The sequence below is a fragment of the Bombina bombina genome, chromosome 3 (genome assembly GCF_027579735.1).
Source record: "Bombina bombina isolate aBomBom1 chromosome 3, aBomBom1.pri, whole genome shotgun sequence".
Lineage (NCBI taxonomy): Eukaryota > Metazoa > Chordata > Amphibia > Anura > Bombinatoridae > Bombina > Bombina bombina.
Window position 1 is genome coordinate 973,050,758 of NC_069501.1, and position 14,419 is coordinate 973,065,176.

Here is a 14,419-nt window from a genome sequence, read left to right on the forward strand (position 1 = left end):
ATGGCTATTGGGTTAAAACAGTCAATCCATTTTCCTTCATGGAATGTTGGGGGAATTGTCTCACCGATCAAAAGAAAGATAATTATTAAACACCTTAAGAAATTTAATACTGATATTGCACTCCTGCAAGAGGTTAGATTATCTGCAGCAGAAGCAACTAAATTGAAAATTAACTGGGTAAAAGAAATATTAGTCACACCATGTACAGAAAGGAAAAAAGGAGTTGCTATTCAGCTGAGTAAAAATTTGGACTATAAAATTTTAGAGGTCAAACTAGATGAAAATGCTCGATTTCTTATAATGCAAATTGAAATTAGGAAGAAGATATACACCATATGTAATGTATACGGTCCAAATAATTTAGATATGGATTTTTGGGGGAAACTTCATTGTTGAACTACATAGAGACAAATTTAATAATAGCCGGAGACTTCAACTTAATGCCTAAATTTCCAATAGATAGGAAAAGCACAAAAGGCAGAGGGAAGGACTATAGAATAACCAAGGAAATGAGAATTCTACACACATTTAAAAAACACTTAAAGGGACACTCAATCAAAATTAAACTTTTATTATTCAGATAGAGCATGCCATTTTAAACAACTTTCCAATTTACTTCTATTAACAAAATGTGCACAGTCTTTTTATATTTAAACTTTTTGAGTCACCAGCTCCTACTGAGCATGTGCAAGAATAAGCGTGTATGCATTTGTGAATGGCTTATGGCTGTCACATGGTACGTGTATGCATTTGTGATTGGCTGATGGCTGTCACATGATACAGGGGGAGTGGAAAAATACATAACTTTTAAAATTGTCAGAAAAAAAATCTACTACTCATTTGAAGTTCAGACTAAGTGCTATTGCATTGTCTTGTTATCTTGCATTTGTTGATTATGCAAATCTACTGTGTTGACTGGTCCTTTAAAGTATCCGATATTTGGCGAGTCCAGTACCCAGATGTTAAAAGATTTACATGCCTATCTAAATCACTATTATCACTCTCTAGGATTGATTATTTTTTAGTAGTTGATTCCATTCTTAAAATAGAATCTAAGTCTGATATAAAGGACTTTGCCATCTCTGACCACGCACCCATCACACTAGAATTTCCTCTAGATGACATATAAACTAGTAGCCAGAAAAGAAACTCCTTTTATTTCCCCAAATATATGTTAAAAAATTCATCCTTTGTAGCCATGTTAAAAGAAAAATGGCATATCTTTTTAAATCTAAACAGAGAATATGAAGATAGATTAGAAACTCTATGGGAAACAGCAAAAGCTGTATTAAGGGGAGAAATAGTAAGTTTTATGACTAGATTTAGGAAAAAAAGAAAAGAGAGAGAAAAGCAACTTACTAACCAACTAACTAATATGTTCAATAGATATCTTCAGTGTGGATCAAAGAACAATTGGTTAAAATATACCCAGGTGAAACAGGAAAGAGATCTATTCTTTCTACGAGAAGCTACAAGAGAGGAATTTAAAAAAAAAGGCAAAATATATGAAATTTGGGAATAAAACAGGCAGCTACTTAGCTAGGTTAGTGAAATCTGAAAAGAAAAACTGTATAATATCTGCAATAAGAGTAGATGACACACTCCTACACAACCCCACAGAGATTAATGAGATCTTTCATCACATATTCCAAATATTTTACAGTGCATGTGAGGTAGATACTGCTAATAAGGAATCATTCTGGGAAACTATTTAACCCCTAATTTGTCAGCAGATGAAATTGAGAAAATTAACTCACCAATTTTAGAGGAGGAAGTAGAGGGAATAATAAATAAATCTAAATTAAAAGCCCCCGGACCAGACCAGCTCCCAGACGAATTTTATAAAATATTAAATAAAGAAATCGTACCACATTTGACTAGATTATTTAAAGGGCCATAATACCCAAATGTTTAAACACTTGAAAGTGATGCAGCATAGCTGTAAAAAGCTGATTAGAAAATATCACCTGAACATCTCTATGTAAAAAAGAAAGATATTTTACCTCAAAAGTTCCTCAGTAGCCACCTCCCATTGTAAAGGATTTCTAAGCAGCATTTTAGTGTGTTTGTCCTGGGACATCTGAAGGGACTAGCATCGTGCACTCTCATATTATTTCACCAATCAGGTAAAGGAAGCTTACTATGAAATCTCATGAGAGTTAAGTCAAATCTCATGAGATCACAGTAAGAGTTCATGACCTCAGCACTGCTGATGCTGATTGGCTGCTGTTCATTTCTTCATTTTTTTTAAATTTTTTACCTGCAGCTGGGAGCAGCTGAGTATAACTTTTTACACAGAACTTATTCTGCTGAGCTGAGGACATTGTGAGGTAAAATATCTTCCTTTTTTACATAGAGATGCTCAGGTGATATTTTCCTGTCAGCTTTTTACAGTTATACTGCATCAGTTTCAAGTGATTTAGCATATGAGTATTATGTCCCTTTAACTACTACTATATAGAGAATGGTGCAATGTCAAGGAATTTTACTAGAGCTGTTACAATCATGATCTTTAAAAAAGGAAGGGATCCTGAGAGGGTAGATTCATACAGGCCAATCTCTCTACTTAATGTAGATTATAAGATTTTGGCTACTATAGTAGCAGATAGATTAAAAAATATCATGGGTAATATTATACATCCCAATCAGGTCGGTTTCATGAATGGTAGAAGCTCTGTAGTAAATATCCGAAAAGCATGTATCATTATTGAATATTTTAAAGAAATATCGAATCAACCTGAGGAACTCCATAAACCCAATCAGGATGCTGCTATAGTAGCTTTAGATGCTGAAAAAGCTTTTGACGCAGTGCAATGGGATCATATTTTTACATCTCTGCTCAAATTTGGTTTCTCAGGACCATTCGCAAACTTTATTAAAACTATTTATAATAATCCGGTTTCTACAATTTCGGTGAATAGAATCTGCAGAAATAATATTGGAAAGAGGTACCAGACAAGGTTGCCCCCTTTCCCTTTCTATTTAATTTATCGATTGAGTCACTAGCGATTAAAATTCGCCAGGTGTTGCAAGGGGTTTTATGTGAAAATATAGAAGAAAAATTTTTATTATATGCGGACGATATACTGATGTTTCTAAGAAATAGTAAGTACAATATCCCAAAATTAATGGAAACAATAGAATTATATAGCTCTTTCTCAGGTTTTAAAGTCAACGTTAATAAATCAGAACTCTTATGGCTCAACAAGTATAAGGACTCATATAAAAGTCCATTTAAAGTCGTTGATCAAATTACGTATCTAGGCATTAATCTAAGTAAGAACCCAAAATGCTGGTATGATTTAAACTTAATTCCAATTCTCCAAAAAATATATCTCTTGCTAAATTCCTGGAAACATTTACCATTAACTTTATCGGGAAAGATTGGACTAATTAAAATGATTATCTTCCCTAAGATTTTGTATAAACTACAGAACCTACCTCTTCTTCTAAAGAAGGCAGATATCATAATGTTTAATAAAAATATAACATAATTTCTTTGGGTAAATAAAAGGAGAAAAATCTCATTAAAAATACTCAAAAGAATATGGGGGCTATGCATTACCAGATATTGGGAATTATAATCTAGCATGTTTGGTCAAAATAGCAGCTGAATGGCTGTTAGATAAAGAATATTTTACAGATAAATTATTAGAAGAAGAGATTGTGAAACCTTATATACTAAAAGCATTATTACACACGCAAATTCAAGATATCCCACAGAAGATTAAAAATTTCAGTTCATATCTCGGCATTATAAAAGCTTGGCAACAATACTGTAAGAAATTAAAAAATAATTTTACAGTATCTAACTTTTTAACAATAACTGGCTATCCTCCGTTTCCAGAAGCATTAAAATCCGCAGTATTCCATAGATGAGAAAGGGCTTAATAAGTATTAGTCAAATGATTAACTTTACTTCAGATATAGCACAGATTAAAACATTTGAAGAGCTAAGAGGTGAATTCGACCTCCCTAGCAAAGATTTCTTTGCTTACTTACAATTAAGAGATCTTGTCAATAAATTATTACATAATGAAAACAACGAATGGGGTTGGCCTTCACTTACTCATATTCTGGATCTATGTAAGATAGAAAATTTCTCTATAAAAAAATGGTAGAAGGAGTCATTAAGACAGGAGGGCAACTTAAACCTGCAATTGATTGCCAAGAAATGGCATCTGAAGGGATTAACAGAATGCAATGAAGAATATATACAAAACAGTATTATGAGAATCAATAAGATCTTCATCTCTACCAATTTTAGAGAAGCACACATTAATATACTAAATCAAACATATCTTACTCCTTCTGCCATGGCAAGATGGAATAGCAAAACGCAAGATAAATGTGTCAAATGTGGTAGCAGGGGGCTGATATTGTGCACTATTTTTGGGAATGCACATTAGTTAGACAATACTGGAACAAAATGAGTTTCTGGCTAGCAAAAATATTAAAAATAGAGATGAAAATCTATTGAGATCTAGTATTCTTTTTGTTCCCGCCGGATAAAAGAAAAAAGATTAACAATAAGGAATTTATTGAATTAGCTATTGGGGTGGCTAGGTTCTTTTTATTGAAAACATGGATCTCGAAAAAACTGCCTGCTATAGCTGAAGTAAATAATCAGATCTTCAAACTAATGACTATAGAACAATGTTTACTGGAGATATATAAAACCAATGAAGTTGAAAGATTCTTTAAACAATGGGAAATATTTATATACTCACAGTCAGTGGAGATGCAAAAGAAAATTATCTACCCACTCAGATCTACAGAGTATGTAATGAATGCCATCCTCAGAAATGAATTACCCCTGGTTTACTAAGTTAAGAATAAGACAAGGCTAAGGATATTGTAAATATTTATTTATTTATTTATTTATTTTCTCCATTTTCTTTTTTCCCCTGTTTTTCATGATTTGCTGTTCGCATAGTATGTAACAAAAACTTTATCCATTTAGGGAGGAATTAACCCCCTTTTTGTGTTATCGAGGAAGGAATGGGGTTTGGGGAATTGAGATGTCATTTCATTTTTCTGTTATGTAAGCCTGTGGTAAACTGGCTGGTGTATAATCCAGAAGGAAACTTTTATGTTATTATGTTACTAGCTCAAATTGTATACTTGCAACGGCCAAAATATGTAAACTTGCGATGCAAACCCCCCCCCCACTGACTATTTCCTTTGTTTGTTTTTTTCTTTCTGTACCCTTTATGGATTTTTTCAATAAACATATATATAAAAAAAAAGATTAGGTGTAATTCTTTTTTATTTTTGATCATTTGTTTCTTATTTTTCGTAATTTAGTGTTTGTTTTTGTAATTAAGTTATTTTATTTTTTGGTAATTAGATACTTTTTGTAATTTTTAGAGTAGTGTTTAATTTAATTTATTTGGTTGTTAGTTTAATTGTAGTTTAATTATTATCTTAGTTTAATTGTTAGATTAAATTAGTTTATTTAATTTCACAGGTAAGTTATAATTTAATTTAAGATAGGGAAATTGTAATTTTAATATAAAGTTAGGGGGTCATTAGGTTTAGGGGTTAATAGTTTATTTTAGTATATTTCGTTGTGGGGGGCTTGCGGTTTAGGGATTAATAGGTTTATTATAGCGGCGGTGTGGGCGGACGGCAGATTAGGGGTTAATAATATTTAAATAGTGTTTTTGTGGCGGGTTTAAGGGTTAATAATTTTATTATAGTGGCGACGATGTCGGGGAGCGGCGGAATAGGGGTTACTACATTTTAATAGTGGCGGCAATGTTGGGAGCGGCAGATTAGGGGTTAATAAATCTATTATAGTGTTTGCGATGCGGGAGGGCATCGGTTTAGGGGTTAATAGGTAGTTTATGGGTGTTAGTGTACTTTGTAACACTTTAGTTATGAGTTTTATGTTACAGCTTTGTAGCGTAAAACTCATAACTGCTGACTTTAGATGGCGGTTTGGATCTTGTGGTTATAGAGTGTACCGCTCACTTTTTGGCCTCCTAGGCAATCTCGTAATACTGGCGCTATGGGAGTCCCATTGAAAAATGACTTTTTTAAAAGTGCGGTACTGACGTTGCATGACAGGCTAAAAGGTGTGCGGTACACCTATACCAACAAGACTCGTAATAGCAGCGTTAGGGAAAATGAAGCGTTATGGGCCATAACGCTGCTTTTTCACTCATAATGCCAATCTCGTAAGCGGTCTATAACCTTCAAATCAAATAGCTGGTTTAGGTCATTTTCAGCATTTTGAAAACCCAGGTTACAGATTTTACTTTTTCGGCCTCTCTAGGGAGAGTGAGACAAAGTACCATTTTAAATAAATGCAAGAGGGGTTTAATGTCCCTTTAAGTGTCAATACACAAAGCATGAACTCATTGTGAAGCAGATAAGGACCATTAAATACAGCAGAATTACATAAGCAACAAGTACATAACAAAAAGACAATGCAATAGCACTTTTAATTATTATTATTATTTTTTTCCAATATTTTTTTTTATTAAGGTATCAAAACAAACAGAAGAATGTCCCACAAGTTCCTCTCTCCACACACAACAGTGTGAGGGGAGATAAATGGTACCTTTATTTTTCTTTTATAATTGGTACTTCTTGGGATCAAGTGATCTCCTTTTGTAGAAAAGTTCCATGGTTGTTAAGTCCTTTGGGAGTCACTTTAGTCATAACATTTAACAAGTACAGATATAACAATAGGTATAAAGTAAAACTTAGTAAAACTATGCAGCTAAATATTGACAGATAGCCAATCAATTTGGCTTCCTTAATCATAGATGTTGAATACAGTAAAACAGTTATTAAGATACATTAGAGCCTAGCTTGTTTCCACGGAAGGAGGGAAAGAAAAAGAAAAAGAGAAAGAGAGAGAAGAGGGGATGGGGGAGGTAAGGGAAGGGTGAGTGTGTTGTTAGTATTTAAGGCTTAGGTGGAAGAATGCGTGCAATGCTATCCCATGGAGCACAGATCTCTGAGTGGAGATTTAGCATTCTCTTGTTAAGGAATACAGATTCTTCCATTGTTTGTATGTATGAGAGTAGCTCCGTCACTCTTTGGAAGGAAGGAGTAGATTCCTGTTTCCAGTTTCTTGCTATTACCAATTTAGTCGCCATTAGAATATAAATATGTAAGTATTTTTGGGCTTTAGGAAGTTTAAGAATATTAGGGTGTTGCAGGTATGTTTCTGGGCCCATGCCCATTGGAAGTTCTAACTGTCTGCATAAGCATATGACCTTATCCCAGAGATTCTTAATTCTCGGACATCCCCACCAAATATGCATGTTATCCCCTGTGTGGCCACAGTTCCTCCAACATTTTGCTGTGTTAGTTGGTGATATTTTATGTAATATTTTCGGGACCCAATGCCATCTTGTAAATATCTTATATTACAACTCAAATAATGTTATGCAATGTATTACTTGTTTAGTATCTATTATGACTCTTGACCATATTTCAGGATCTATTTCTATCTGTAGATCTCTTTCCCAAGCTAGTATATTGTGGGTTTTAGATAGGGTAAGGGTATCTAGTAAGCAATGGTAGTGCATGGAAAGTAGTTTGTGTCATTGTTGTCCCATAGTCCACCTAGTTTCCCAGGCTGTCAGTGGTCGCGGTCTAGTGTGTAAAAATCCCCAACTGTGTAAGAGAGATCTAGAGATCTAGGAGGAATACTATGTCTAGTTACCATTTCCATATGAGAGGGTCACGCAGAACCTGTGTATAAATCACTCACCTTCATTATGTTTAGGTTAGACCACTTATTGGGATTGGAGTCTGGTAAACCCCTTATGAGACCTCTTATGCTATGTATTGGAGATGGGTGTGGGGTTATTAGTGTTGAATGCCGTAAGGTATGCCATAACGAGAGACTGTCTTTTATGATCGGACTAGAATGGGATATGGTAGAGATATAGTATCGTGGCATCCAAATTAAGTATGATAAGTAGATGTTGTGTGGATGGGAAGCTTGCTCAATCTTGTACCACCTAGGATACTCTTTAGCTGTTCGCCATCCCGATATCTGGGTCAGCATTGCTGCCTCATAATATTTTTTAAGGTTGGGGAGGCTCAAACCTCCTCTGTCAATTGGGGCCTGAAGTATCTGTTGGGCTATTCTAGGACGTGTATCTGCCCATATGTATGTGTTTAAGGCGGATTGATATTTGTCTAAGAGTGCCGTTGGAAGCTTTAGGGGTAAGCATCTAAATAAACAGGTGAGCTTCGGGAGGAGCATCATTTTAAAAGGAGATATTCTACCTAGCCATGATACTTCTTTATATCTAGAGAGTGTTAGCATTTGTTTAAAAGTTTGCAGGAGTGGGTTGTAATTAGCTGAGATAATCTGTGGGAAGTCATGGGATAAGTGTACCCTTATGTGTTTGATCCCTTTTTTATTCCATTTAAATTTATGTTGAAGTTTTAAAACCTTAAGTTGGGCCTCAGGTATATGCAAAGGGTATGCCTCTGTCTTATCCACATTCAATTTATTATACGAAAGTGAACCCAACAACTGAAATAGTTTAAATAATTGTGGTAGGGAAGATAGTGGTCCCTTTAAGAAAACCGTTAAGTCTTCTGCGAAGAGGCTGAGTTTCTGATATGTACCATGGATATATATACCTTTTATGTCCCTGTTTGATCTAATGGCAGTCGCTAATAGTTCAATGGCCAGAACAAAAAGTAATGGAGAAAGTGGGCATCCCTGTCTGGTGCCATTTACTCTTAATTATTATTAATGAGCAGTAGATTTTTTTCTGAAAATTTTAAGCATAACTTCAATTTGCTAGCCCCTGCATCATGTTAGAGTCATCAGTCAATAGCAAATCTATACACTGAACTCTTGCACATGGTCATTGTGAGCTGGTACCTCAAAAAGGGCTAGATTATGCATGGAGCGTTATTTTGTGCCCCAGCTCATATGTTAACTTTGCGCATGTTGGGTTGCACTTGTATTACTTCTTAAAAGTAAAAAGTTAGTGTGCAAGTTAAAACCCAATGTGCACAAAAAGTTTAACTTTGAATATTGAGACCGCGTTAACATATTCTCCCATAGCCTTCATTGGGACAGTATGGAAATCTGAAAAAAAAAAAAAAATGAGTCATTTGAAAATTCAATTCACACTGTACTATATTGAAAACACATACAGCTAGATTACGAGTTATACGCGCTATAGGGAAATTAAAGAACGCATCAAAAGATGCGTTATTTAACCCCATATAGCACAGCCATTACACGTTTTCAAACAGCCGGCTGTGCGTGCAATATGGTGCTTTTAAGCTCCATACCGCACAAAATACAAGCGCTGTTATGACGTGCTCATGCACGCTTTCCCCATAGACATCAATGGGGAGAGCGGTTCAGAAAAAAGTCTAACACCTGCGATCGAGGAATGAAAAGCTTTGTAAAGCAGCCCCATTGATGTCTATAGGGAAAAAAAATAAAATTTAAATCTAACACCCTAACATAAACCCCACGTCTAAACACCCCTAATCTGCCCCCCCCCCCGACATCACCGCCACCTACATAATGTTAACAACCCCTAATCTGCTGCTCCATATATCACTGCCACCTAGATAAAGCTATTGACCCCACTATACTAAAGTTATTAACCCCTATTCCGCCGGTCCCTGACATTGCCGCCACTAAATAAAGGTATTAACTCCTATTCCGCTGCACACCAACATCTCCGCCACTAAATAAAGGTATTAACCCCTAAACCTCTGGCCTCCCACATCACTACCACTAAATAAACCTATTAACCCCTAAACCTAAACCTAACACCCCCTAACTTTAACATAATTCAAATAGAGCTAAACTAAAGTTACAATTATTAACTAAACAATACCTATTTAAAACTAAATACTTACATAACTGTGAAATAAAACCTAAGATAGCTACAATATAACTAATTGTTATATTGTAGCTTGCTTAGGTTTAATTTATATTTCACAGGTAAGTTTGTATTTATTTTAACTAGGTAGACTAGTTAGTAAATAGTTATTAACTAATTAGTAACTACCTAGTTAAAATAAATACAAACATACCTGTGAAATAAAACCTAACCTGTCTTACAATAAAACCTAAAATTACAAAAATAAAAAACCTAGCATTACAAAAAAATAAAAAAACCTACCATTACAAAATTTAACAAACGAAATTATCCAAAAAAAATAACAATTATTCCTATTCTAATACCCTTAAAAAAAAGCCTAATCTAAATAAAAAAACACCCAAAAAAACCTTAAAAAAATCTATCACTAACCCCCGACAGCCAATAGGATTTTAGCAGCTCTAATTCCTATTGGCAGATTCAAATTTTTCAGCCAATAGGAATGCAAATTCAGTGTACGGCGGCGACCATATGAAGAGGAAGCTTCGCGCCAGATGTCTTCAGGATGGACCCACTCTGCGCCACTGGGATCAAGATAGAAGATGCCGTCTGGATGAAGATTGAAGAGGCCGTCTGAATGAAGACTTCTCGCTGCCTAGATGAAGACTTTGCCGCCTGGATGAAGATAGAAGAGGCAGTCTGGATGAAGACTTCTGGCTGCCTGTATGAGGACTTCACCACCTGGATGAAGATCGTTCAAATGGGACTTCAAAAACTGTAAGTGGATCGTCGGGGGTTAGTGAAGTTTTTTTTAAGGGTTTTTTGGGTGTTTTTTTTTTTAGATTAGGGTTTGGGCAGCAAAATAGCTAAATGGGTGGTTGGTTGGGTGGTGGGTTTTACTGTTGGGGGGGTCTTTGTATTTTTTATACAGGTAAAAGAGCTGTTTATTTGTTTAACTTAGGGCAATGCCCTACAAAAGGACCTTTTAAGGGCTATTGGGAGTTTATTGTAGGCTAGCATTTTTTTTTATTTTGGGTGGGCTTTTTTATTTTGATAGGGCTATTAGATTAGGTGTAATTCTTTTTTATTTTGGATAATTTCGTTTGTAATTTAGTGTTTGTTATTTTTTGTAATTTAGTCTTTTTTTATTTTTTGTAATTAGATAGTTTGTAATTTTTAGAGTAGTGTTAGGATTTTTTTAATTTGTATTTTAGTTTAATTCATTTATAGCTAGTTTAATTTTAGTTTAATAATTATATTAGTTTAATTGTTAGTTTAAACTTAGTTCTTTTAATTTGACGGTTACATTTTAATTTAATGTAAGATAAGGAAATTGTAATTTTAATCTCAAATTAGGGGGGCGTTAGGTTTAGGGGTTACTAGTTTAATTTAGTTTATTGCGATGTGGGGGGCTTTTTGTTTAGGGGTTAATAGTTTACTTTAGTATATTTCATTGTGGGGGGCTTGCGGTTTAGGGGTTAATAGGTTTATTATATTGGCGGCGGTGTAGGGCTTAATAACTTAAGAATAGTGGGAGAGCGATGTGGGCAGACGGCAGATTAGGAGTTAATAATATTTAAATAGTGTTTACGATGCGGGAGGCTGGTGGTTTGGGGGTTAATAACTTTATGATAGTGGTGACGATGTCGGGGAGTGGCGGAATAGGGGTTATTACCTTTTATTAGTGGCAGCGATGTTGGGAGCGGCAGATTAGGGGTTAATAAGTTTAATATAGTATTTGTTATGTGGGAGGGCCTCGGTTTAGGGGTTAATAGGTAGTTTATGGGTGTTTAGTGTAACACTTTAGTTATGAGTTTTATGTTACAGTTTTGTAGCGTAAAAATCATAACTACTGCTCTCAGATGGCGTTACGGATCTTGTCGTTATAGGGTGTAAGTGTTCATTTGTAATACTTTGTTGATAATCCTTTGCAGGCAATGACTGCTTGAAGTCTGGAATGCATGGACATCACCAAACGCTGGGTTTCCTCCTTTGTGATGCTTTTCCACTTTTTATTTATTATCTATTAACTTGCATTTAGTGCTGTGTTGTGCTAACTCTTAAATAACTCCTCTATATGGCCCTCATGAACTAGCAGTCTACTGTTGTGAAAAGCTAATAAAAAAGCATGTGATAAGAGGCTGTCTGTAGTGGCTTAGAAACAGGCAGAAATGTAGAGGTTTAAATGTTATAAAGTATATTAATATATAAATGTTGGTTGTGCAAAGCTGGGGAATGGGTAGTAAAAGCATTAGCTATCTTTTTAAACAATAACAATTTTAGTGTAAACTGTCCCTTTAAGTTTTGTATTCAGCAAGTGAAATGTATTCTCGATTGGGTTGAGATCAGGTGATTGACTCAGCCATTGTAGAATATTCCACTTCTTTGCCTTAAAAAAACTCCTGGGTTGCTTTTGCAGAATGTTTTGGGCCATTGCCCATCTGTAAAGTGAAGTGCCTTCCAATCAACTTCACTGAATTTGACTGAATCTGAGCAGACAATATATCCCTATACACTTCAGAATTCTTCCGGCTACTTCTGTCTTCTGTAACATCATCAATAAACATGAGTGACCCAGTGCCATTGGAAGCCATGCATGACCATGCCATCACACTGCCTCCACCGTGTTTTACAGATGATGTGGTATGCTTTGGATCATGAGCCATTCCAAGCCTTCTCCATACTTTTATCTTCCCATCATTCTAGTACAGGTTAATCTAAGTTTCCTCTGTCTAAAAAAAACATAATTTATGTAAGAATTTACCTGATAAATTCATTTCTTTCATATTGGCAAGAGTCCATGAGCTAGTGACGTATGGGATATACATTCCTACCAGGAGGGGCAAAGTTTCCCAAACCTCAAAATGCCTATAAAAACAACCCCCACCACACCCACAATTCAGTTTAATGAATAGCCAAGAAGTGGGGTGATAAGAAAGGAGCGAAAGCATCAACAAGGAATTGGAATAATTGTGCTTTATACAAAAAAATCATAACACCATTAAAAGGGTGGGTCTCATGGACTCTTGCCAATATGAAAGAAATTAATTTATCAGGTAAATTCTTACATAAATTATGTTTTCTTTCATGTAATTGGCAAGAGTCCATGAGCTAGTGACGTATGGGATAGCAAATACCCAAGATGTGGCACTCCACGCAAGAATCACTAGAGAGGGAGGGATAAAAATAAAGACAGCCAATTCCGCTGAAAAATTAATCCACAACCCAAATCAAAAGTTTAAATCTTATAATGAAAAAAACTGAAATTATAAGCAGAAGAATCAAACTGAAACAGCTGCCCGAAGTACTTTTCTACCAAAAACTGCTTCTGGAGAAGAAAAAACATCAAAATGGTAGAATTTAGTAAAAGTATGCAAAGAAGACCAAGTTGCTGCTTTGCAAATCTGATCAACAGAAGCTTCATTCTTAAAAGCCCAGGAAGTAGAAACTGACCTAGTAGAATGAGCTGTAATCCTCTGAGGCGGGGAATTACCCGACTCCAGATAAGCCTGATGAATCAAAAGCTTTAACCAAGATGCCAAAGAAATGGCAGAAGCCTTCTGACCTTTCCTAGAACCAGAAAAGATAACAAATAGACTAGAAGTCTTTCTGAAATCTTAAGTAGCTTCAACATAATGTAAAGATCTCTCCAGAGAATTCTTAGGATTAGGACACAATGAAGGGACAACAATTTCTCTACTAATGTTGTTGGAATTCACAACCTTAGGTAAAAATTTAAATGAAGTCCGCAAGACCACCTTATCCTGATGAAAAATCAGAAAAGGAGACTCAAAAGAAAGAGCAGAAAATTCAGAAACTCTTCTGGCAGAAGAGATGGCCAAAAGGAACAGTACTTTCCAAGAAAGTAATTTAATGTCCAGAGAATGCATAGGCTCAAACGGAGGAGCCTGTAAAGCTTTCAAAAACCAAATTAAGACTCCTAGGAGGAGAGATTGATTTAATGACAGGCTTAATATGAACCAAAGCCTGTACAAAATAATGAATATCAGGAAGATTAGCAATTTTTCTGTGAAACAGAACAGAAAGAGCAGAGATTTGTCCTTTCAAGGAACTTGCAGACAAACCCTTATCTAAACCATCCTGAAGAAACTGTAAACTTCTAGGAATTCTAAAAGAATGCCAAGAGAATTTATGAGAAGAACACCATGAAATGTAAGTCTTCCAAACTCGATAATAAATCTTTCTAGACACAGATTTACGAGCCTGGAACATAGTATTAATCACTGAGTCAGAGAAACCTCTATTACTAAGCACTAAGCGTTCAATCTCCATAACTTCAAATTTAATGATTTGAGATCCTGATGGAAAAAAGGGCCTTGAGACAGAAGGTCTGGCCTTAACGGAAGTGGCCAAGGTTGGCAACTGGACACCGAACAAGATCCGCATACCAAAACCTGTGTGGCCATGCTGGAGCCACCAGCAGTACAAACAAATGCTCCATTATGATTTTGGAAATCCCTCTTGGAAGAAGAACTAGAGGCGGAAAGATATAAGCAGATTCATAACTCCAAGGAAGTGTCAACGCATCCACTGCTTCCGCCTGAGGATCCCTGGACCTGGACAGATAC